Source organism: Schistocerca serialis, chromosome 1 (genome assembly GCF_023864345.2).
Source record: "Schistocerca serialis cubense isolate TAMUIC-IGC-003099 chromosome 1, iqSchSeri2.2, whole genome shotgun sequence".
Classification (NCBI taxonomy): domain Eukaryota; kingdom Metazoa; phylum Arthropoda; class Insecta; order Orthoptera; family Acrididae; genus Schistocerca; species Schistocerca serialis.
The window spans coordinates 995,426,584-995,454,265 of record NC_064638.1 but is presented as its reverse complement, the minus strand read 5'-3'; positions in this window follow the sequence as shown (position 1 = coordinate 995,454,265).

Genomic DNA, 27,682 nt, shown 5'->3' with positions numbered 1-27,682 from the left:
ACTGACCGCTTTCTGCATAGAAATGTTGTTTCCATCGTCTATGACGCAATAGGAAGAAAGAAAGGCACCCTTCCTATCACGTAGCCTGCTCTTCCAGAACAGCAAGTGACGATAGTCCAGGTCTGCATCCACATTAAAGAAACGGGTAACTGTCAACACTGTGATATGGTCTGATTCCATGACACTCCTGATAAATGTGAAATTTAATTGACACGCACTTGAAAGATCTAGAAGTCCACGACGACTATTCTTCTTCTTCTTACGCCCAAACTGTTGTGTTGGCAGAAGAGCCAACACCGTGTTACTAGAGGAGGCCGAAATGCACGCGTTTTAGCTCACGCAGGCTGGCGTGAGGAGGGAAGAACTATACTGACGTGAGGTCTGGATCATGACAAGGAATTAGAATTCAGAAAGCGGACATAATTAGTTTGATACTTAACTTTAATCCATTAATGATGAACGTCGCTCTTGACGGTACTTGATTCACAATATTGTCTGTTCAGAATTCATTCTAATTACTGAATATGGCGCCTTGCTAGGTCGTAGCAAATGACGTAGCTGAAGGCTATGCTAAACTGTCGTCTCTGCAAATGAGAGCGTATGCAGTCAGTGAACCATCGCTAGCAAAGTCGGCTGTACAACTTGGGCGAGTGCTAGGAAGTCTCTCTAGACCTGGCGTGTGGCGGCGCTCGGTCTGCAATCACTGATCGTGGCGACACGCGGGTCCGACGTATACTAACGGACCGCGGCCGATTTAAAGGCTACTACCTAACAAGTGTGGTATCTGGCGGTGACACCACACAAACAAATGGAGCTTTCTTCCACCAGCGGCATTCAAGCGAGCTATCTTCGGAAAAAGAGCTATTCACCAGCGATTTTTAAAGAGCTTCGCGGCAAAGGAAACAAGAATTCAGACGAAACATTGAGGTATTGGTAACAGCCACTTCCCAATAATTTAAGACCTTAGACACCTATTGGAATATTTGTGGTAAGTAATTTCTGATTCATGCAACAATTTCTGTCGATTGACTTCCCGCAAAACGCAAGTACGGCCACAGGGAGTTTGTAAAGTGTGCTATCCCGTTAATGAAAGAAGATGTGGCAACAGAGAAGTATAATTTTCAATCAATACCGAAAATTTAGTCGAAGCACAGCTTCACTGCTCTGAAGTCTACCATATTTATCAGCTATAAACTCTGCCGACTTTGGCCTCCTCTAACAACTGTAAAAATATCTGATGGCAGTCATTTTTCGTCGGACGGTGAAGACATCATAGCTTTCGGATGGTTGTTGTACTACAAAATATTATAGAAGGAACCCGCCTCCGTAGCTAAAGTCGCTAACGTACACGTTTGTGGTGGTGCTCAGCTCGGAATTAAGCCGGTTCGAATCCTGGTGGTGAATGAAATTTTCGCTGCCACTAATTCGCTGGTAAGGGGAGGAGAGGTAGTGGCGTGAAGTTCCTGACCACCATCTTTGCGCCAATGTCCTCGATTAATTCCTAAACCTCTCCAAAATGTCTCATGAAGTGAAGCAATGTTACGCCGTTGATCGCTGTCCGACCGTGTGCTAGTCGAGAGACGTAGGATGTGTGCCGGCAGCGAGTTTCATCCTCCCCGTTCTTTCGTCACCACATTTCGTCAACCCGTCACATTCATCTACACTCCACAAATACAAGTACATGCCAACACTTACATATCTGCAAGGAAATCGGACCTGTGTGCGGAGGAAGAACGCCCTTTCTGATATGCGGCTGATTCTATCCAATGGGATTTCCTAGCCAACAATGCTACGTGTTCACTTTTTTTTTTTTGTTACAGCTGGTTTTACAGCATTGGTATTCCATAACTCATTGCTCGCGGGTAGGCTCCAGAGCAGTTCTACACCTCTCACTGAAGGTGCTAGACTCGATCTCATTGTATACATATATTTTTCAGCCCTGTTGTATGTACGGAGACTTTGTTAGCCATTTGAAAAATATTTATTTCAGTCTAGATCAACGTAGTCGGCTCCGTTACTTCCCGGAAGACTTTGCTTATTTCTGTGGAGTCCTTTACATGACTGTCTCGGCACACAGTTCGTAGGGAGCCAAGGCCAGCTCCTGATGTCGAACATAGACTGTAGCTACCATTAAATCTTCAGCGTTTTGCGTAGCACGGTGACAATGAAACGTTTTTAACCGGTGTTTAAAGCGGAGACCAATCTGTAAACGGGCTCCGAACAAAAATAATTCTTCCCACATCAAGGAAATGAGGGATGTACCTGTAAGACCGCAGATGCACCTGTTAGATTTGTTACTGCCTAGTCGGAAAATACATACACTGCTTAATGTTGCCGCATTGATATTTTCTGGAACACTCCAGCTCGCAGGCCCTGTTCATTTTCGGTGATCTGTGGTCCAATCTGCTGTGGTAATCTCGATGTGTTCTAGTCAGGGACACGCACTGTATAGTAATTCCATGACTGTTTGTTGTAATGGACCACTGCCTCCGCAAATCTTAGTGTGTGAGTGATATCGATATCTATTACCACAACAGATGTGTTCTGTTAAAGGACTGAGTTTTCTGTAAATTCAAGCTTGTAACTAAATAAGAGCGTAAATACCTTCTTAACATACACTGCCAACACCAAATGTCAAATCGCGCTGAACTTGGCTGGAAGAAGCAACATGCTCCATTTCTAGAAGACGAAGTAACGCAGCACTTTTGACATCAGTATTCTATTACGAAAGCGAGAGTTTCAGATTCACATCTGGTCGCGGACAGTTCTTCTGGTCCGGTACTTCACCTTTAATAACCTACACGTTGATGAGCTGAACACTCCCTTTGTTTGATTTTGATTCTATAATATGTATAATAATGTTGCACTAAATAATTATTTGGATAATATTTACTCAAAGAACGTGGAACATTTTCTTAAGTACTAATAATATTAATGTAATTATTTTGTGTCAGTGCTTCGCTAAATAAACTATAGACGAGGCAGCATATAAATGGGGAATGAATACACTTATCGCTCTAGTAATGTTGATTCTCAGTTATAGCTACGTTTGCGTTTAGATTAAATGTGCTATTCATGACTAATAATTATTATATACAATCTGTTGTCTGCGTAACATTTCGTGAACGTCGTAATACATTTTTAAAATTGAGTTTACGGAGGCCACTCATAACGAAATTCGACTGTACTACATATTGCAGCGTGTGCTACGTTGTTTGTGTATTTGTTTCCGAAATTAACTATAAATTAATTTCCAGAGAACATTTAACAATTCGTTGATAAACATTCCCAACAATTTCTTCTGTTAGCGACTTTGTAATAGAAGAATCCTTTCAGAGGTTTCCAATTCTTATTGTTGCAGCACTACATATAGAGAACCTGAAATGAGTACATTTACAGGCCAATAGGATAAGCCGTTCTGCGGCACCAGGTATCGACCCATGCCGTAACACCTATATTAGTGCGTGGCGTGGTTTCCACTGGTGGCAACACATACCCTGACACTGGCATCCAGTCGATCGCGCAGGTGGCGATACTGTTCTCGGATACGTTATGCCGCGCCTGCTCGACCTGTTCACGTAGTTCTGTACGAGTTGTTGGCTGACGAGTCTCACGAGTCACTTCTCGTTCCATCATATCCCGCACGTGCTCGAATGGAGACAAGTCCAGAGACTGTGCTGGCCAGGAAATTTGCTGCACGTCTTACGGAGCACGTTGAGTTTCACGGGCAGTGTGTGGGCGGCTTTACCTCTTGGGACGACACTCACTTTCCTGTTACAAGAACGGCAAAATAATCCGTCCAACAATATTCTGCTCGTACTGAGCGCGTGCGAATGTTCACGTAGCCACAACCGACGCAGCACGTCCAACTTGTGTGACAGACCTCCGAAAGGACCATCCCGCCTCTCGGAAGGCCACAATTTGACCACTTTCAAACTTGCTCACTTGGCTATAGGAAGCACGAGTGCGTCTCCGTGACATGGTTTCCTGCTTGCTTCACACGTTTGCACTACACTGAGCTTTCTGCCTGTCATATTTCCCTGTTAAACGGTAGACACGGCTGGCGCACTGGTAGCTACGCCTTTACGCTATCTTTTGGCGGACGATGTTGAAACCATTATCAGTACATCTGCTATCCCACAGGTGGCATATGCCGTCATCGGATCAAAATCGACATCGTCTTTCGATGTGTATTAATTTTTTTTCTTTTCGGCAGTGAATAATATTCGTGCCATCTGAAAAATTGCGGAACTCTTCTTGATGTGTCTTGCGTAAGGGTACGGTACCAGGAAGAACATTGCACTGAGTATTCGGATTAGATTGTGGAGAACTGTATACCACTGCCACGTTGTACCTTTCCCGCTCCTGTCGTGAATAGAGCGCGGAAAGAACGATTGTTATGAAGCCTCCTTGTGAATTTTAAATTCCCTACGTTCGTGGTCAGTGCGTAAGAGGTAGCAGGAAGCAATATAATCATTTACTCTTCTATGAACGTACGCTATCGGAATTTGAAAAGTGAACCATTCCGCACTGCATAACTCCTCTCTTGTAGCGTATGCTCTTCTTTGAATCGATTTGTCGACTGACCTACAGAGAGCTGATGAATAGTGGAGGCTCAGGCAGTTGAGTTTGAACGTAAATAAATGTAGTTTTTCGTATACACAGGAAACGAAATACCCTACTGTACAACTACATTATTGATGACAAATTACTGGAAACAGTGTCGTCCGTAGAATGTCTAGGAGTAACTATCGAGAGTGACAGCTGAATGACTATATAAAACAAACAGTACGAAAAGCACATGCCAGACTGAGAGTCTTAGGAAGAATCTTAAGGAAATGTAACTCATTTATGAAACAAGTGGTTTACAAGGCACTTGTTCGAACGACTCTTTTGTTCATCAGTAGGGACCCTTACCAGGTAGGACTGATAGAAGAAACAGAGAAGATCCGACGAAGACCTGCTCAAGAAAATCCAGTTGCAGATGCTACAAGCAAGGCGTTGTGCATTACGGAGGGGTTTACTATTGAAATTTCGCGAGAGTACTTTCCGGGAAGAGTAGGACAACATATTACTACCTCTCACATACATCCCGCGTAATGACCACGACGGGAAAATCTGAGTAATTGGACCTAATACTGCAATGTACCGAGAATCATTCTTTCCACGCGCCATTCGCGAGTAGAACAGGGAAGAGAGGATCAATTAGTGGTACCTTGTGTCACACATTGTCAGGTGGCTTGCGGAGTATTGATGTAGATCTTCTCTATTAACTCTATCAAACCGCTCTGATATGGGTTGCAGACTGCCTAAAAAGTCAAGGAGAGGGTATTGTAACCTACCTTCTTCGCGGGTAGACTATACTACCTGATGATTCCTCCAGTAAATCTCTGTCGAGCATCTACGTTTCGTACAGACAGTTTTATACCTGCGATCCGTTGAACCGCTCCGAACATATACTCCCAGATATTTGATGGATGTGACTGCTCCCACTGAGTGATAGGGAATCGTGTATTCGTGCAATAATACTCCACTTTTATTTACTTTTGTGGTCAACTGCAAGCAAGCGTTGCGAGTCTCCCTGCATTTTGCTACAATTTTCTAGCCTTGCGATTTCTCTGTGATCAACCACAACTGCGATCAGCTGAAGGAAACTCCGATTATCCAATAATCTATTGTTATACGAGAGCGTTTCGAAAATAAGTTCCGACCGGTCGCGAAATGGAAACCACTGAAAATCCAATGAAGTTTTCCACAGATGTGTTAGGTAGTGTCTCTAGTAAGCCCGTTGATGGCGGCACGTCTTTATGTTTCAATTCTGAGCGCACAGTGAGCAATTAAAGATGTCTAGAAAATAATGGCTCCCTCAAAGTATGACGGTGTGGTGAGAGAATTCGCCTGATGTCGTGCAACCGACGTAACATAACTATCATGCGTTTCGTTCTTAATGACAGTTCTCGGATGCACTTGCAGGGGCAATGAAAATGGTTCTGCAACGTTTTCGATGGAAAGTGTTTGATCACCCACAACACAGCCCGTAATTGGCTCTTCCTGAGTTTCATCTCTGCTCACGTGAATGAACACATTTTGGCACAGACAACGAGCTGTAGATGAATGTAGAGAATTGGCGGAAAGCTCAGGCGGCTGCCTTCTATGACGAAGATGTTAGAAACTAAGTACAACGCTACGACCGATGCCTAAGTTGGAGCAGCGACTATGTAGAGAAGTGGCTGGTAAGATGTAGCTAACTACTGCAAATGAAGCATTTCTGATTTCCATGATGGTTTCCATTTCGCGATCTATCGGAAATTACTTTCCGAGTAGCCCCTGTATGTTGTGACCATTAACTACACAACTGGCCATTAAAATTGCTACACCACGAAGATGACGTGCTACAGATCCGAAATTTAACCGACAGGAAGAAGATGCTGTGATATGCAAATGATTAGTTTTTCAGAGCATTCACACAAGGTTGGCGCCGGTGGCGACACCTACAACGTGCTGACATGAGGAAAGTTTCCAACCGATTTCTCGTACACAAACACCAGTTGACCGGCGTTGCCTGGTTAGACTTTGTTGTGATGCCTCGTGTAAGGAGGAGAAATCCGTACCAGCACGTTTCCGACTTTGATAAAGGTCGGATTGTAGCCTATCGCGATTGCGGTTTATCGTATCGCGACATTGCTGCCCGCGTTGGTCGAGATCCAATGACTGTTAGCAGAATATGGAATCGGTGGGTTTAGGGGGGTAATACGGAACGCCCTGCTGGATCCCAACCACTTCGTATCACTAGCAGTCGAGATGACAGGCATCTTATCCGCATGGCTGTAACGGATCGTGCAGCCGCGCCTCGATCCCTGAGTCAACAGATGGGGACGTTTGCAAGACAACAATCATCTGCACGAACAGTTCGACGACGTTTGCAGCAGCATGGACTATCAGCTCGGAGACCATGGCTGCGCTTACCCTTGACGCTGCATCACAGACAGGAGCGCCTGCGATGGTGTACTCAACGACGAACGTAGGTGCGCGAATGGCAAAACGTCATTTTTTCGGATGAATCCAGGTTCTGTTTACAGCATAATGATGGTCGCATCCGTGTTTGGCAACATCGCGGTGAACGCATATTGGAAGCGTGTATTCGTCATCGCCATACTGGCGTATCACCCGGGGTGATGGTTACACGTCTCGGTCACCTCTTGTTCGCAATAACGGCACTTTGAACAGTATACGTTACATTTCAGATGTGTTACGACCCGTGGCTCTACCCTTCATTCGATCCCTGCGAAACCCTACATTTCAGCAGGATAATGCACGACCGCATGTTGCAGGTCCTATACGGCCCTTTCTGGATACAGAAAATGTTCTGCTGCTGCCCTGGCCAGTACATTCTCCAGATCTCTCACCAACTGAAAACGTCTGGTCAATGGTGGCCGAGCAACTGGCTCGTCACAATACGCCAGTCACTACTCTTAATGAACTGTGGTGTCGTGTTGAAGCTACATGGGCAGCTGTACCTGTCCACGCCATCCACGCTCTGTTTGACTCAATGCCCAGGCGTATCAAGGCCGTTATTACGACCAGAGGTAGTTGTTCTGGGCACTGATTTCTCAGTATCTATGAACCCAAAATGCGTAAAAATGTAATCACATGTCAGTTCTAGTATAAAATATTTGTCCAATGAATACCCGTTTATCATCTGTATTTCTTCTTGATGTAGCCATTTTAATGGCCAGTAGTGTAATTCCATACCCAAAATGCTTAATGAATTTATCCTAATGTCTTTTTCAACTTTTAACATTAATTTTATTTAGTTGAAGAATTGAAAAACAACCACAATGCTAAGAGAGATATTGTTTCCGCTATACCGTTGACTCCAGATAAAAACGTTTATCATAGCTACCAATCGGTACGGCGGTTTCTTTTTTACCAACGTATCGTTTGTCCTGCATTTGATCATTATGGAGATGTGCAGAACGCTCATCAGGTGAATAACCGAGGTAATTGTCAGTGTCTTGTGTGGACGGTGATGCGTGTGTAAGAGAGGCGGTTGGCCAGCGGGCTAGAATGGAGCAGCGTATCACGTGAGATGATCCCGCTGCGATACGGCGGCGCCCTGTCCTGCCCGTGTCCCCGACACCTGCCCGGCTCGCCCACGAGCTCCGCACCTCCCCGCGTCTGGCCGCCTGTCACCACCTCTCAGCCAGTGCGTGTTTCACTGTCCCGCGCTCTCTTCATCCGCGGGGAACCTGGTCAAGCCCCTGCTGAGTACAGAAAAGGCTCAAACTCGTACAACAAAGAAGGTAAGTTACCGTATCAATTCTGTACACTGAATATTGTCATTGTAGTTAAGTAGAAACACACCCAGGAACATTGAAAATAACGCTCTAAAGGGGAGCATACGATTGAAATGAAATTTATTCGGTGTAATGATACAGATGAGAGGTTCACTTGATCACAAAATCAAGACAAGCAAACAGATACAGTGCAACATCAATAACGTGTTCGATCACCTTTCGCTGCAGTACGTGCCCGGCATCGAGAAGATTAGACGTCAGATGTGTCCTGAGGCAGATTGGCCCACAAACGTTGAACAGTCGCCTCCAAATTATGTACGGACTGACAAAGGCATCTGGCGTTTCAGTTGGTCACACACATGCTCTACAGCTCCCCCATTTTTCACATGATATCTTGCGAACCATGGATGAAGGGTATCAGACGGATGCCATATTCCTTGACTTCCGGAAAGCGTTGGACTCATTGCCCCACTGCAGACTCCTAACTAAGGTACGAGCATATGGGATTGGTTCCCAAGTATGTGAGTGGCTCGAAGACTTATTAAGTAATAGAACCCAGTACGTTGTCCTCGATGGTGAGTGTTCATCGGAGGTGAGGGTATCATCTGGAGTGCCCCAGGAAAGTGTGGTAGGTCCGCTGTTGTTTTCTATCTACATAAATGATCTTTTGGATAGGGTGGATAGCAATGTGCGGCTGTTTGCAGATGATGCTGTGGTGTACTGGAAGATGTCGTCGTTGAGTGACTGTAGGAGGATACAAGATGACTTGGACAGGATTTGTGATTGGTGTAAAGAATGGCAACTAACTCTAAATATAGATAAATGTATATTAATGTAGATGAATAGGAAAAAGAATCCTGTAATGTTTGAATACTTTATTAGTAGTTAGCGCTTGACACAGTCACGTCGATTAAATATTTGGGCGTAACATTGCCGAGCGATATGAAGTGGGACAAGCATGTAATGGCAGTTGTGGGGAAGGCGGATAGTCGTCTTCGATTCATTGGTAGAATTTTGGGAAGATGTGGTTCATCTGTAAAGGAGACAGCTTATAAAACACTAATACGACCTATTCTTGAGTACTGCTCGAGCGTTTGGGATCCCTATCAGGTCGCATTGAGGCAGGACATAGAAGCAATTTAGAGGCGGGCTGCTGGATTTGTTACTGGTAGGTTTTATCATCACGCGAGTGTCACGGAAATGCTTCAGGAACTCGGGTGGGAGTCTCTAGAGGAAAGGAGGCGTTCTTTTCGTGAATCGCTACTGAGGAAATTTAGAGAACCAGCATATGAGGCTGACTGCAGTACAAATTTACTGCCGCCAACTTACATTTCGCGGAAAGACCACAAAGATAAGATAAGAGAGATTAGGGCTCGTACAGAGGCATATAGGCAGTCATTTTTCCCTCGTTCTGTTTGGGAGTGGAACAGGAATAGAAGATGCTAGTTGTGGTACGAGGTACCCTCCGCCATGCACCGTATGGTTGATTGCGGAGTGTGAATGTAGATGTAGATGTACAGTGAATGAGTCTCAGGACTAGGCCGTCGACGGAAGAATGGGAATATGACGTAGGCCATCTTGAGCAACTCGAGGTGCAAGCGGACGGGTATTATCTTGATAGAAAAATGCCCCTGGTGGACCACTTAGGAGAGGTCCCACAAGGGATCGAAGAGTGTCAACAACATAACGCTGGTCCGTTGAGGTTCCACAACCCACAATTAGAGAGAACCGGCTATCGGAGGCTACAGCCCCCCAGACCATTACACAGGCTATGTGGGCGATGTGACACGAGACAGCGTGAGTGGAACTATACCGCTCACCAGGCTGCTTCCATACCCGTATTTAGTTATAATCCGTCCCAATACGAATAGGGATAACATCACTATACATCGGTTTTTCCAGTCTGATGCAGACCACGCCGTTATGCCTTGGCACCCCTGTAGACGCAGTCGCCGATGTCTCTGTGTTAACGGCAGTACACGAGAAGAGTGCCTGGACTGAAATACATCTGGAAAATCTGGCACAAGTACATCTGCTTGTATCGTGGAGTGAGTCAATACAGGATCCCGGACCGCTTAGCGCACGATCCGTCGACCCTCTTGCCTCGTCCCCTCCCTGGTTGCTCCAGACACCTAAGGTACGTCGCATATGGTTGCCATCTCGTGTACACTGCTCGCAACATCATCTGACAGAACGCACTGAACGAACGACCTGGCGAGCCAAACGCGTGTCGGCCAGTCTGCGGTTTTCATGCTAACGGTTAGGCCTCTCTCAAACTGGCTTGCCTGTGAGAAATGTTGTCTAACACGTCTGCCTGGCATTCTGCACTTGTTAACGTACTCCTCGAGCCGGGATGAATCGTCCATTATGAGCTCTTTAACCAGGGCTCATGCCCAATTGCAGTGCTACAGCATTGTCTGTAGGCATATGCATTGGGCGCAAAACTTAGATCATTTGCATACCGAATCTTCCTATTCTTATTTGCAAACTTTCCCGTTTGTAGCATCTTCCCTCTGGATGTGTTATTTTCCATGTTCCTGGGGTTATCATATAGTTTTAATTATCATCTCGAAAAAATCAACCTGCTACCGTGAAAAATAATGATGGAATCAGTCCTTTTCTCAGTTATGTATGGATCGGTGGAAGCCTTGGTTGTAGTAGTCTGTATTTTAGCTGTCAGGGGACGTTCCATCTCAGAAATCATGTCGTCGTCATTTTGAAATTGCATGCCATGCAATGGTATCTTCATACAAGAAAAGAAGACCAAGTTAGTAGGTCTCATGTCAGGAGAATACGGAGGCTCAGGCAATATTTGACAGCCTAAGAAGGAGCATTTGTGACTGTTTCCTGTGCAAAAGGAGCTGGGGCGTTGTGGAAAAGAAACACCCTCTTCAACTGCTTCTCGCAAGGCACCGTCTTGACAGTTTCCCGTAATCTCGGCGGAGATTTCAGTAATGCGCTGCTATAACAGTTTGCTTCCTTGCGAGCACAATTTGTTTACACAACGCCACAGCGTCACCTTGGACGATTGATGGTTGTGTCTTCATATTTTTCGGCAATGGTGAATCCACTTGTTTCTGTTACTTGCTTCGCTTCTTTGTCTCGGGGTCATAAACACAAACGCACCACTTTTCGGGGGTTATTAGGTAGTTAAAGAAGTCACCTGGATTGGCCTAACACAGCTCAACTTATCTATTGGGGTCCGGTGAGCTTTTTGAATGGTTAGAGTAGTTGAGAATCCAGCACGTGGCGACCTTTCTAATGATCACACTGTCGTGAAAGATGTTGAAAAGTAGTGCATTATCAATTTTCACTTTATCAATACCGCCTCTATTGTGACACGTCGGTTTTCGAGCACCAGGGTCTTCACTTTCCTCGCGATTCCCTGTTTTTCCCAGAGAGATGTTGTACCACTTCGTGCTTCATCATCCGGTCTTTTCTGAACCACTGTATGCTGTATCGCCGCCGTACACTGCACCAACGAAGCATGGATTGCTGCAGCGTTGTCCCCCTCCAACGCAGAAAACGAATTACTGCACAAAAGTCCGCTTCATGAATGGGTTGCGTCGCTTTATTTAAGCTCATCTGGCAGCGTACTACTCTTATGTGCGGTTGTGCTTTCGGTGTGTAGCCAGACTGCTGGCAGGTACCTGCAACTAAATAAAACTTTAATTTTACGTCATTTCGTATACGAGGTATCCTTAGAAAATTCCGGAATGTTGTCTACAAAATTTTTCTACGCTGACCTTTCACTTATTGTGCATGGTCTACAACGGAATACTCTCCTTCAGCCGGAATCAGTCTTGGTACGCCTGTTGCTCAATCGCACGAAGCGCTGTCTGCGAATTTTCTGTTGTCTATCGTTGCATATCCTCGTCTTTTCAACGGGGTTTTCAACTTTGGAAATAAAAAAAAGTTCGCAGGACCTAGGTCTGAAGAGAACGGAGGATGAGACAGCACAGTGATTTCGTTTTCTGTGGAATAGACACGCACCAACAGGTATGAATGTGCGGGTGCGTTATCGTGCTGTAAGAGCCATGAATTTTCTCGCCGTATTTCAGGCCGTTTCCTTCTCATATTTTCTCACAGGCGTCTCAATACGCCCCGATAGTACTATCGATTAACGGTTTGTCCCTGTGGCACGAATTCATGATGAACTAATCCGTCAAATTCAAAGAAATCCATCACCATGGCTCTGACGTTTGACCTGACCTTACGAGCTCTCTCTGGTATTGGAGAACCTTTCCGACCCAATGCGGAGATTGAACCTTAGTCTCAGCATCATAACCGTAGACCTACGTCTTATCATCAGTTATGCGAAGCGAAGGTCTTTCTGGTCTTGGCTCATGAGCCGTGGGATTAACTTGACGGCAAATGATGCAGTCCAAGATGCTGTGTCAGGATTTCATGACATTATCCAATTGAAATGTTACATTCTTCTCCAATCCCTCGAACATTCAGTCTCCGACTGGCAAGCACAATTTCGTTGACGATCATGACATGAGCATCGTCCGCAGACGCCGAAGGGCGTCCTGAACAAGGGTCATCTTTAATTCCCGTCCGGCCATTTTTAAATAGTATGAACCACTCGTAACACCGAGTACGGCTTAAGCACTCATCACCGTAGGCATCCTGCATCATTTGGTGTGTCTTTGTAAAGGTTTTCTTGAGTTTCACGCAAAACGTAAAACAGATGCGTTGCCTCTCTAACTCTGCCATCTCTAAATTCGCAATCTGTGTGACACAACTTCCTACTCAATACAGCACTGAACAATAACTGCCAGACATACAACAATGAAACTTCCGACAGTTACACATTAAACACAGGCGCGTGCAAGGATGCCGACCGCATTTCGTTCCAACACGATTGGCGCGAAATTACGAGTGCACTTCATTCGCGTCCCAGAACAGGCCCTGTCACCAGCTTTGGTCGAATGTGTCGCCTGTACATTGCCATCAGGACGTTGATGACAGTGTGGACTTAGATGTACTAAATTATCGTTATCGGAGCGAGAAGAAGAAAGTTCCATGGGATGCTTAGAACAGGTGATTTTGGAACTGAGAGGAAAGTTATTGGCTTCGTAGGGAGGATTCAATTTAAGATCCATTTATTTTTCCGAGAATTCAACATTACTCATTGAGGTGTCTTTCAGTGGCGTTATGTCCCTGCAAATCAATGAGTACACGCTACCACTCTTTCTGGCAGTCCTTTCCAGCAACTCCCGGTTCCTGACTTCTTACCTCTCGCTAGTAGAATTAAGTGTTCTTGTTTCAACCGGTCCCAAAAGTACACAATCAAGTACTTTAATCACAATGAGAGACAAGTACGAGACATCTCTTGTGCCTCTTCGTATTCTGAAACACAGAAAATATCACATATTACTCATTGCTACTACTAGAGACGAGATCTATAGAGGGTGTTATTTCCTAACAAGTAAAAAACTCAAGCTAATTTTTCGTGGATACTGATCGTAAACTCAGTTGTCCTCCCTCGAATATCCACAGACTTCTCGTAGTATTTACTGCATCAGCACCGAAGTCTCACTCTATAGTGATTGCTTCCGATAATCCACCTGCTGTACAGCTCCTAACTACTTTCTAGTGATCACAGCTTCTAACTCGTGGTATTGTCTGACTTCACACCGCACAGTAGCCGCTCGTGTACTGCTCGTATGTATATACATGGTGATTCTGTCATGATGTTTCTGACTTCCTAGGATGATAGATAAGAATAAACGTATCAATTTGAGGTAAGGGTCCCTGTACCGGAAACGAACGAAGCGAAATCCCTTTTGATATCTATGACAGTGGAATACATGTACTGGTACTGTTGTTGCTAAGACTGTAGGGCAACATTCAGAGGTGGTAGTGTGGACCAAAACAAGGGAAAAAGGTGCAGTAAACGCGCGTTATCAAATGCATACCTAAGGAGATATAATCACTTCTTCATCTTCGCTACTGTGAAACATATCTCCTCCGCACCATTTAACAGAACTCTAGATTTGGTCACATTATCCACTTACATGCATTTTCCCTTACAAATGCGCTTGACGTTGATAGGTGCCTTCCATTCTCTTCTCCTGCTACTGATTTCAAATGTTCGTCTGACTGCGGATTGTTTCTCAGTACTGATCCTAAATGTTTTTAAATGTTTTAACGATGTGACATGCCCTTAAATTTCTGTCTTATCTAATACTATTCAGTTCTATCTCGTTGAGCATCATCACGCATTTATCCACATTTGAAGAGAGTCACAATTTATTACTCCAAGTAGAAATTCTGTCGAGGTCTTTCTACATGTCCTTAATGTTATCCAATGACGATTCTTTCTTGAATACAAAGCGTCAACGAATAATCTACTAGTGCTATTGGCTCTGCGTGGTAAATTCTTTTTGTATATCCAGAAATTAGTGACCCTGTTGCATTTCTTTGGGGCGCATTCGATTAACTTAGGCTTTTTTGTTACAGCACCAGGATACATATTATTTCTCATGAAATTTGTTGTAAATAATCCACTACAGAGTTCAGAAGGAATTTTGAAATACATAACGTCAGTTCTGTGATATAAACTGTCCTTCATTAACACTAAATTTAGCTCAGAAGGGGTGAATCATGCTGCTAACGAATGATATTAAAGGATGATACTAAAATATTGACTGACAGCACAGCTACATTTGAAAGTAAACTGAAAGAGATCCTTCTGGGGAACTCCTCCTATTCCATATAAGTAAATTTTTGTAGAACTTGTAATTTATGTAGTGAAAATGTATTATATATGTCTCTGTATCATTAAACTAAATATTGTTTTCTGTGAGCTGATCTGTGAACAGTTAGCATGCAGCCTTATATAAAATCACCTAAATTGATATTTTGTAAGTTGGCTAGCTCCACATCATTGCGCAGTCTCGTGCAAATTGGGTCATGGAACATTGAGTTAGTTAGTACTGCACAACGATTATCTTTATGTTCCTAATAGTTATTTAACTAAGCATTCATGTGTCACCTTTAATATTACTAAACAAACTATTGACGAAAAGATCCGCTGTTTTTTATTTCCACTCTTTTGACAAGTCGGTTTGATAAGGATTCCAGCCAAAGTAAAAATATTCATCAATGTATCGGACGAAATTGTGTACATACAGATACAAATTTTCTGAGAGGCACTCCAAGGGTGAATGTCATATGCTGTTGAGCAAGCTTCGGTAATGTCTAAGTATATTTTTTCCTTATAGGCTTACTAATAGCCAATTGACAGCACCGAAACGAGTGATGACCCATTTCAAACACACAGATGGAAATGGGAAGTGTTACACCAGTGCTCGCTAAACTTTCTTTTGCTTAAGAGCCAATACTGGCACTGCAGGGCGACACTTCGGGCTACGTAGGAACGGAGGGACTAAATAAATGTAAATGTCGTGTGACAAGGGCCCCCCGTCGGGTAGACCGTTCGCCGGGTGCAAGTCTTTCGATCTGACGCCACTTCGGCGACTTGCGCGTCGATGGGGATGAAATGATGATGATTTGGACAACACAGCACCCAGTCCCGCGGACAACGGGGGGACAGTGGGTGAGGCGGGTTGGGGGGGGGGGGGAGGGGAGGGAGTGGACGGGGGATAGTGTTGAAGTGGCCACTCGAAAAGAAGTAGTTCTTGATAGAAGGTTTCCACTTGCTCATTTTTAACCTATATATGTTAAGATATCACACCAACTATTTTTAAGTGAAAAAGGAAATAATACAGTATATCTATTAGAACTGCATTTTTATGAAGGCTTATACAGTGATGAGTTTTCCGTACCCAAAATGGTACTGTGACCAATGCCATTCGCAACGGTATTCTGGTTTCCGGGCATATTTTCTAGGCATTTCCACTTCCTAGTATCTAAAGAATGCCAAAGGACTGCAAAAGACAGTTTTTAATCGGACTTTTATATTAGGTGAAATGCAAAAGAACGGAGACGGTTTTAAATAATTTAAATTAATTAATTCAAAATTGTCAGAAAGCGACAAATGGCGGATGACAGGTTTGTATACAGGGTGTATCATAATTAATGGCGTAAACGCATACAGTTGAAAGTATATGACACTAGAAGAAAAAATGTCTCAGTAATCATTGGGTCGAAAATGTATACCTTAAGAGCTACGAGAAACTTTTCATCTTCGGTACTGTGAAACAAATCTCTTCTACTGCAAGCTCTTTGCTTTCCATATTTTGGGAAGTGGTAGTATGGTCCAAATCAAGAAAAAAAGTCCAGTAAACAAGTGACATGTGCTCTAAAATCATTCCTTAAGAGCTATGAGCACTTGTTCATCTTTGGTACAACTCTTCTGATGATCAAGTGCTCTTAACTTTTAAGGTATGCGTTTTAGAGGACATGTTTGCTGGTCATTTTTTTCTTATTTTGGTCCATACTACCACTTCCCAAAATATGGAAAGCAAAGAGCTTGCAGTAGAAGAGATTTTTTTCACAGTATCGAAGATGAAAAATTGCTCGTACCTCTTAAGGTATACATTTTCGACCCTATGTTTTCTGAGACATTTTGGCTTCCAGTAACGTGTACTTTCAACTGTATTCATTTACGCTATTAATTATGATACATCCTGTATAAAAGGACATAGAAGTCAGTTTTATCTGTTGTATTACGCTTGTTTCATGGAAGTAACTAACTCTTATTAGGGTGAAAACTTTCGCCACTTCTCCTGACGAGTAGTGTGGCCACTTTACCCAATAGGACGCCATGACGGCATTAGCATTCTACAGAAGAAACATGCTCAGATTGTAATAAATAGTAACCAACTACATTTGTAGGCCAAATAAGTTGTTTAAACACTGATATTTTAAAAAAATTATTACTCTCCATACAATTGAGGTAACAAGAATACAAATGTCTTATCTTACATCAGACGATTCAAAAACAAAAACGTGTTTACAAAAAAATGAAGGGACACGCTTCCTCTGTCAGTTGAACTTACAACACTGGCAGTGCACAGTATATAAGTAACAGTCTGGCCACTTCTTGCCAGCCTGCAGCGCTGTTCTGAGCAAAAACATATACAATGGACACTTTCCTACCCTGGCCACTTTACCAAACGTTCCCCAACCGACATTATTATTAATTGCTATGTTACACTAATTTAAAAAAGTAATCGCAATATGACACACTATAAGAAGCATTTACTAAATGTTTTGAATGTCATTTTTCTTCTACTCATCGCATTGTTATACAACAACATTAATTTGATTTTGTATTACATGTACCACATTTGAAGATAACCGGTTCTATAACGTGCATTCACGGATCCCTCTTACATTCATTTGGCAGTTCTACCATAGCAGCTGATAGGTGATAATTGCGCACGCTCGTGAGTTGGCAGCATTGGAAGACAAACGATATAATATTTCCCCTTTCACTACATACCACTCTGTCCCTGCCGTAAGCGGCAAACTTAGCTCAAGGCCGAATTCACGAACGTCATTTAAAATTAAAAACATCTTAAAGTATTACTGTTACTTTAGCTATATTTGTTAGCCGATCAACAAAAATCTTAAGAAGCTCTTAACGTTAACTGACGTTTTTTGATCTGTTGTTAGTTGCTAGAAGCATATTATTATAAAATACGACAGAAATCCACAGGCCGCACGAATAATGATTCGGACCGCATGAGGCCCGCGGTCCGCAGTTTGAAGACCACTGTGTTATACCACCAACATCTTGACCTAACACTGTAAAACTGATACTCTAGTATTTCAATGCCTCCGAGATACGCTGATTAACATTTCATCCTTGTTGTTGTTGTGGTATTCAGTCCTGAGACTGGTTTGATGCAGCTCTCCATGCTACTCTATCCTGTGCAAGTTTCTTCATCTCCCAGTACTTACTGCAACCTACGTCCTTCTGAATCTGCTTAGTGTATTCATCTCTTGGTCTCCCTCTATGATTTTTTACCCTCCACACTGCCCTCCAATACTAAATTGCTGATCCCTTGATGCCTCAGAACATGTCTTACCAACCGGTCCCTTCTTCTTGTCAAGTTGTGCCACAAACTCCTCTTCTCCCCAATCCTGTTCAATGCCTCCTCATTAGTTATGTGATCTACCCACGTAATCTTCATCGTTCTTCTGTAGCACCACATTTCGAAAGCTTCTATTCTCTTCTTGTCCAAACTATTTATCGTCCATGTTTCACTTCCACACATGACTACACTCCATACAAGTACCTTCAGAAACGACTTCCTGACACTTAAATCTATACTCGATGTTAACAAATTTCTTTTCTTCAGAAACACTTTCCTTGCCATTGCCAGTCTACATTTTATATCCTCTCTACTTCGGCCATCATCAGTTATTTTACTCCCTAAATAGAAAAACTCCTTTACTACTTTAAGTGTCTCATTTCCTAATCTAATCCCCTCAACATCACCCGACTTAATTCGACTACATTCCATTATCCTCGTTTTGCTTTTGTTGATGCTCATCTTATATCCTCCTTTCAGGACACTGTCCATTCCATTCAACTGCTCTTCCGAGTCCTTTGCTGTCTCTGACGGAATTATATTGTCATCGGTGAACCTCAAAGTTTTTATTTCCTCTCCATGGATTTTAATACCTACTCCGAATTTTTCTTTTGTTTCCTTTACTGCTTGCTCAATATACAGATTGAATAACATCGGGAAGAGGCTACAACCTTATGGCAACTTATTTTTAGTATAGGGAAAAAGTCTTTCCTACAGATGAAGAACTGTGAGGGTATATGTTGGCTGATGGGCATTCCTAATGTTACTGGAACTTTTCAATAGCAGATCGCAACATGTCCAGATAACACGGACGTGTAGCTTATCGCCAACTTTCGGACTTTCAAGAAGATCGAATCAAAGCTTGGGGGACATGGGGGCATCATATTGACAGATGGTACAGGCAGTTGGCTATAGAACAGTGACTGCTGAACTAGTGTTGAGGAGATTGCGGCAGGACAACAATGCGGAAAGAGGAGTAATAATTGGACCTTGCAGAACGACTGACCCACGAGAAGAACGTCGGATTGTTCGACTGGCTTTGACTTATAGACGGATGACAAGCGCTGAAACCCAGGCAGATGTCACAGGCAGAGCGTCGTGATAAACTGACGGGAACGGATCACTGGAAGCTGATTTGGGGCCTCGAGTTATTATATGCGGTTTAGCGCTGTCGCCATACCGCGTACAACAGATACAAGGTATGGACGTAAAAGAACGGGACTGATACAGTCACAGAGTAAGTACGTAAGTGCCAAAGACGAACAACCAGTAGCTGTGAAACGTGAAGCTTACGCAAATGCGGCAGCTCTGGTGTCTGTAGACAAATCAGTACGACCGTAGCCTTCGTTTGTGTGAAAGCTTTTACTTTGTTTTGCCGGAAAAATGATAAATATAATAAAGTGGTGAAGTTTTGCATGAAACTTCGAAAAACCGCTGCTGAAACCAATCTTTTGCGAAAGTTGTTTACGCTATATGCTAAAAAAAATGGTTCAAGTGGCTCTGAGCACTATGGGACTCAACATCAGAGGTCATCAGTCCCCTAGAACTACTTAAACCTAAGGACAACACACACATCCATACCCGAGGCAGGATTCGAACCTGCGACAGTAGCGGTCGCGCGGTTCCAGACTGACGCTATATGCTACTTTCTGGGTGGGTGAAGCGTCTCCTAGACGGTCGAGGAGACGTTGACGATGACTCACGCTCGGGGCCTCTTCAACATCAAGAAAGGATGAAAATATCGTAAAAGTAGGTAATCTGATCCGATATGACCGTCGGTCAGGTATTCGATCGATTGCTGAAACTGTAGGAATTGACAAGGAATGCCTAAAGCAAAGTTTACGTAACTAAACGAACATGAAAAAAGAGTGTGCGAGACTGGTACCGAAAATTCTCACGATCGAACAAAAACAAAAATCTAAAAATTGTTGTACTGTCGCTTTGAATACCACAGAAATTTATACTAATTTCTTGGAAAGAGAGATAGCACGTGACGAATCTTGTTTTTTCATTTATGATCCAGAACCTAAGCGCCAGCGCCAGCCCATGCAATGGAAGGGCCCAACGAAAAACACTCGAAAGAGCAAACCACGATTCGAAGTGATGATTTTTTTTCTGCATCCATGGAACTGTGTATCTTCACTGGGTTGCTGAGAGTCAAACTGTTAATCATCATTACTGCCTCGGGGTTCTTGCTAAATCCGAGAAAAAATAAGAAACAAACGACCCGAATTGTGGAAGAACAAATCATGGGTTCTGTATCAAGACAACGCAAGGGCTCCTAGCGCATTGTCTGTTAAGAGGCTTTAGCGAAGTACAGAATCCCAGTGTTAGACCACCTACCTTATTCGCCTGACCGAACACCATGTGACTTCTGTCTATTCCGTGATAAAGGAACTCACTGAGGAAGACTTCCAGCACTGTTCCCATCAATGGAAAATTCGCATGGAGCGTTGTAGGAATAGAGGAGGGCAGTGCATTGAAGCTGACAATAACTGAATGGCTTATTTCAATAGTGGTACAGGTCCATTTTTGTTCATTTAGGGATACAGAGTCCTGAAGTTAAATGAGCGCTGAAAAATCTGCAGTTGAGATACCAGGAATATTCAAGCATATGAGTTCTTGCTAGAGATGAACCTTTCTTTCTGTTTGTTTGGATCATTAATTTCAGAAGCATTATAGGCAGAAAAGTGTAGGTAATGGACTTGTGTCACTATTGAAATAAGCCCTTCAACTTAATATGTACGTTTCTGAAATAAAATATTTTACTTTATAGCCCCTTTACGTTATAGCCATACCTCCTCCTTTCATGATGTAGTTCTAGTGTCAGCTGGGATTTCGATTGGTGTTCAGCGCTGAAGGTCGCTTCTACCTATGGTGCCACATCGACGCCAACGTGGACGTGGGCGAGCTAGAGAAAAATCACAGGAACCAATAAACACCTGCAAACATTTGAAACACGTATGTAACATAGCAGCGATGGCGAGGCATTGTAGCATCTGTGACCAGAGAGTTTGCGCTTGACCGCGCGAGTGTTGCGAGCGGTTCTCTTACTCTGTCGTCAGTCGTTGCGAGTCTGTAGCTCTGTGTAGTCGTGCAGAGCAGTACGCTAGTAGTCGTCATGCAGAGCGGTCGGTCAATAGTAGCAGCCCAGTGCGGTTGTGTGATGTAGGCGGTCGGCAACACTGGTCAAGATGCTGAATGAGGTACACTGTTAATTAATATAATCATTAGACAATGTAAAACTTATTTATTGTAATCAATCTCTAACAAGTCCCCCAATAATAATTTTGATTTCAAAAGCATTTTTCAAAAATTTTATTTTTTATTGAACTAAAGATTTCGTTGCACTTCCCATTTCATTCCACTTCTTTTGAAGAAAAATTTCAGTAAATTCACAGAAAAAAGGAATATTATTATTTGCAAAGCAGTTCCTCCAAGCCGTGCGCAAAGATAAGAGCAGAAATTTGACATCCAGTTATACTGAGGTAAGAATCTAATTCTGATTGTTTTACACAGGGCCAAAGACCGATATTTCGGTTTAATTGAATTTTCTTATCACTGAATGGACTTTAATTTTTCGTGAGGAATTTATATTTGAGTCAGATTGCGAATTTCACATTTTTGTTGCCATTGTCAGTGCATTTCATTGTGGGCAGGTTACGCATAGCGCAATGTCCATTAGTATTCTTAAATAATATTGTCATTCATGTAAAATTATTGTGGGGAGGTTACACTCGGCTCCCATTTCTATTAAGTATTGTCCTTACATTCCTTTAAAATTACGGTGGGGAGGTTACACTTGGCGACACCCAGTCCAGGATCGTATTTCGTTGAGAGTCTTTTGAGCAACAGTCAGATATCTGCTCTTATTTGCTTAGATATAATCAGGATTTAGCGCAACGCTTTTATTAACTTGTGACTTTCTTTCTAGAGGTCAACGGCAATTCTTTGCTCTGTTGTATTTGTGTGTTACTTTTGCATTGTGCTTATTTGTTTTGTGAATATTTTTTGACTATTGTAAAAATGCCGCGAAAGACTGTGAATAGTGTATCGCGAGGTATTATGAATGAAATTACCGACTCAAACAACTTTACCGATAGGACATATGATACGCAGTGTAATGATGACAATCCTGCGTTCACTAACAATCAGTGCATTACAACCATTAATGATGACTTTTGTCTTAATGATGAACAAACGAACTCGGTTATGTCCTCTGTTGATTTGACGACAATCGATGACGCGGGACGCTCTATTGTAATGAGCGCTGCCCAGCTTAATACACGCGATTTGGAAAATTCAAGTAACGTACAGACAAATTTGTCTAGTGAAAATGAACAATGTACCGAAAGTAGGACGGATTTATTTAATTTCGAAACAATGACTGATAGTATACATTTGACTGACAAACCTTTTTGTAAATTTCAAAATGACCAAATGGTTACAGAAAGTGAAACAATTCCAGATCCACTATTGAACAGTACAGATAATAGAAATGGTAATTTTGGCTCGGATCCAATTATGGCAATACTGCTACAACTTAGGGAAGATAATAAACAACAGAGTGAAAATTTCAAACAACTTAGGGAAGATAACAAACAACAGAACAAAAAACTTGACAATAATGCCGAAGATCTCAAACAACTTAGGGAACAGAACAAACAGCTTAATGAAAAATTAGACGACAATTCCAGACAGCTTAGTGAACAAATTAGAGCCGTTGCCGCGCAGTGTCATGACACTAAGGAACAGTTGCGCACGGAAATTGAGGCTTGTTCACAAAAAAATAGCGAAGAAATAAAGTCTGTTGCGCAAGAATTAAGGGAAATGCAAACAGCCGCGACAGATACACTCAGAGACGAAATTAGCGGAGTCGCTAAACAATGCTCTGAAAAAGCTGCACAATTACGGGACGAGTTTAGAACAATGACGGTAGAACTTTCGCGCACTATGGACGCAAAGATAGACGCGAAATTCGAACAGCAGAACACTCAGATTAACGAGCGCTTTAATCAGCACATTCAGAACAGTGATACGCGTTTCCGCAGATTTATTCAGGATCAAAACAAAGTAAAACGACAAGTCATGGAAACAATCACTGCACAAAGACAACAGGACAAACGCAAAATATTCGCGAAAGCGAAGACGTATGTAGACAATAATATTACTACAGTGTCCGACAAAATTAATACCATAGAACAATTGAACGCGGAATTACGGGATGAAATTTCTGACCTTAAATCAAAAACAGATACACACACAGTAAATATTCAAACAGTGACAGATAGATTCGAACAATTAGATCTAACACAGGATTGTGATGTTATCAAAGCTGATGTTAAAAAACTGAGCGAAACTACGCGTAAGTTGCAAAAACAGATTAATGCGTCTGATTCTAAAACCGATGATCAGGTTAAGATACTGACTGAAAAATGTGATGAATTGGCCAGTCGTATTGATGTTATCGAAAATACTAATGACAATAAATCAGACGATACTGCACCGGTTTCATTTATCCAAACACCTGAATTTCAAAATTTACAGCAGACAATTAATGAGATCGATTCATCTAACAACACGTTACGTAGGAAGTTATCAAATTTACAACAAGAAGTAACAGAGATGAAAAACATTTCAGTTAATAACATACCACAACAGGCGCCACTTTATGAACATGTGGCAGACTCACGCAGCGCGTATAATTTGGGTAATCTGCAGAGAGTACGGGACTTAGATTCCGAACAACCACAGTTCAATAGATACTCTTACGATCCTGAACCTGTTGCATCACACAGAGATGATAATTTCGATTACAAACATTTTCTGTCAGTAAGAAAGTTCAAAATATTTAAAAACGATAGAACGCAGATTCACCCACTGGATTGGATTCAACAGTTTAGCTTTGCTCTTCCACCGACTTGGCCTGTAACACATAAACTTGAATTTATTTGCAGTTTTTTGGAAGGCGAACCGGCAACTCGTATGAGACCAATCGCGAGACAGTGTTACTCGGTAGAGGAATTTCAGAATGCTTTTCTGTCAGCGTACTGGTCGAAGACGACACAGCGCGGAATTAAAGATCAACTAATTAGTTTGCCAAACTATGAAAACTCAAATTTTCCCAGTGTGACGCAATTTTTTGAGCACATGGTACAACAAAACCAATACCTGAGTGAACCGTACAGTGAATCCGCACTTATACAATTATGCATTTCCAAATTACCACGGTCATTACGAGTGTCACTTCTAACGGGTCAGCAAAAAGAAAACATTTCAGCATTCAGAGATCTTTAACAGCTCTTGGAAGTACAGCAATATGATTATTCTTTTGTAAACAAAAACTTTTTAAGTAACAACCAAGGTCAACAACCGTACTGCAATTATGATCAGGGACGTAATTCCAATCGGAAAGATAACAGACGTTTTAGGAACGACAACTACCAAAACTTTAATAACAGACAGAATTCAGATTATCAATATCGTCAAAATTTTCAGCAACAGGAAACACATTTTGGTAACAATAGACGTTTTTCACCACAACAGTATGAAAGTCAGCCGGTTGGAATACATAACCAACAATGTAATGCACAAGGTCAACTAGGCTTTAATGTTCCGCCGCGTGCGCATATAGCCCAAGATCCAACAAATAGTAACGCGCGGCAACAAGGAAACAATTACGTACAAAGAAGACAGTATTTCAATTCCTATCGCAATACACCGTATAGGAATGACTATCACGACAGACGTAAAAACGATGAGCAGAATTATCAGCGTACATATAATAACAGTCGGCCTCACCAGCAACAAAATAATCAACAAGGACCTATTCTCATGAATGAACCTGACAGTAGGTACCATCCAGAACGTAATACGTCTGGAAGAAGTAATAGGACAGTTCAAATAGTGGATATGCCACAATATCCTCCCGTAAATAACAGGACGTACGATAGATTTTAACCAGATACAGCACAGATTGCATATTATAGTAACGCAAACATTACTTTTGACACGCAGAATTTTGCTCACGAGAATGTTATTTGAAACATGCTTTGTTGAATGCACCACTATTATCGCACCCAGACCTTACTTGAAATTTTTCCATTGCCACCGACAGTTCTAACACCGCTTTAGGCGTACATATTTTCCAGGAAATTGAAGAAGATGGTTCAACAGTTATTAAAAACATCGCATTTGCAAGCCGCATTCTGTCACCTGCTGAACGAAATTATTCCGTTACAGAATTGGAAACATTATGTGTTGTATGGGCTTTTACGAGATTTCGGCACTTTCTTTATGGCAGACATACCACCGTTTACACAGACCACAGAGCGATACAATTTTTACTCTCGGCTAAATTTACTCACGACAGGTTAAGGAGATGGAAACTTTATTTACAGGAATTTAATTTTACAATAGTTCACATTCCTGGCACACAAAATGTTATAGCAGACGCGCTATCGCGTTCTCTCGGCAACAATCAGCAAGACGTAGCAACCAACTTCTGCAAAACAAATTTCAGTGTCATGTACATTCAGCAAGTTGCATTTGAAAACTTTATTTCATCGTCATTACAGGACATAGCAAAAGAACAAAACAAAGACAATGTGTGGAAAGAAATTAAACACCTTTGGCTAGATAAGAATAATGTTACGATTAGGAACCACTACACTGTACGCAATGACATTCTGTTTCGCCGCTCTCATCCTGACAGCAACAATTGGTTATTATGCATTCCTGACGAAGTGGTTAACAAATTAATCTGGTACACTCATTTAAGTTACGCACATTACGGAGCAAGAAAATGTTTTCTTATACTGAGACAGAACTGTTATTTTACCAACATGGAAAAACGTATACGACGAGTTTTAGCGTCTTGTAAAATTTGCCAGAAAGCTAAATCAGACACCACTTCACATATTCCTCCTTTATATCCCATTATACCTGTTAAATTAAGACATATGGCCGCAGTAGATATTTTTGGTCCGATTCCGAGAACTAACAGAGGTTTTTGCTACATCTTTGTCGCTGTTGAGCTCACTTCAAAATTTGTTACTTTCACTCCGTTACGCAAAGCTACTGCTAAAACTGTTTCGAAAGCATTTGTAAAACATTTTCTATCTCATGTAGGGCATGTAATGCAAGTAATTTCTGATAATGGATCACAATTTCGTAGTAGCGTATGGACACGCATGTTACGAGCTAGAAACATTTCTCCGATTTATATATCCAAGTACCACGCTTCTTCGAACCCCTGTGAAAGATTAATGAAAGAAATTGGTAAGCTGTGCCGAATATACTGCCACAAAAGACATATTGATTGGGATACACACATACTCTCATTCCAAGATGTAATTAATTCCATTCCAAATGAATCCACTATGCTATCTCCGACTGTTATACTGAAAAACGTTGAACCACCGAACAAAATTAAAGAATTAATAACATTTCCTACATCTCGTCGATTACGACACCACGAAATAATTGACATTGCGCTGAAGAACATCAAACGTGCCGCAGAGCGCCGGAGAAGACAGCAAAAACAGGTTTGTACACGCCGCGACTTTCACGTTGGACAGAAGATATTAGTACGTACACACTATTTATCCAGTAAATTAAAAGGTAAGTGCAGTAAATTTGAACTTCTATACGCAGGTCCGTATCGGATTCGCAGCATCCCTCACCCCAATGTTGTACACGTCGAAACTTTGAGAACTAGAAAATCGAAAGGCAATCACCATATCTCAAACATTAAACCGTTTATTGAGTGAAACCACTGTATGATTCAACACACTATGATGCCATTTACTAATGCAATTATTTCACGTGACTAATTACTGATGATTATCGTATTTTTTCTTGGCAAGTGCCCGGCAAGGTAAGGTTAGCAGGTCGCTTTTCTTGTCGTTACACATCAGACCGTGCACATTTTCCACTTTTTTGTGTATATGATTGTACTCCAGTTTTGTTTATATGCACTGTGAAATAGTTAAGATATAACACACACCAGTCGACTTTGACATTTTTTGTCTTATGACATCTCAACATCGTGACTGTTTTACACTTTTTTTTTTTGCTGCTGCATTGTATTATTCTGTGTATATTTTTGCATTTGAACACTGTCAATGTTTTTGACATATTACGTTTTCTGTCATGTTATGCTGTATGCTTAAGTATGTTACCATAAACCAGTCCTTATTTAGTGGGTATAGGATTTAAATGCAGGACATTAATCTCTGTCATCAATTTCAGAAAGAAATGATGCGTGTAAGAAATAAATTCAACAGAAATGGGAATTTCACCTACGGAATAAACGAAAGAAGATGCAATAACTTTACGAGGAAGAGTAAATGGATCAGGATTAACAAGCAT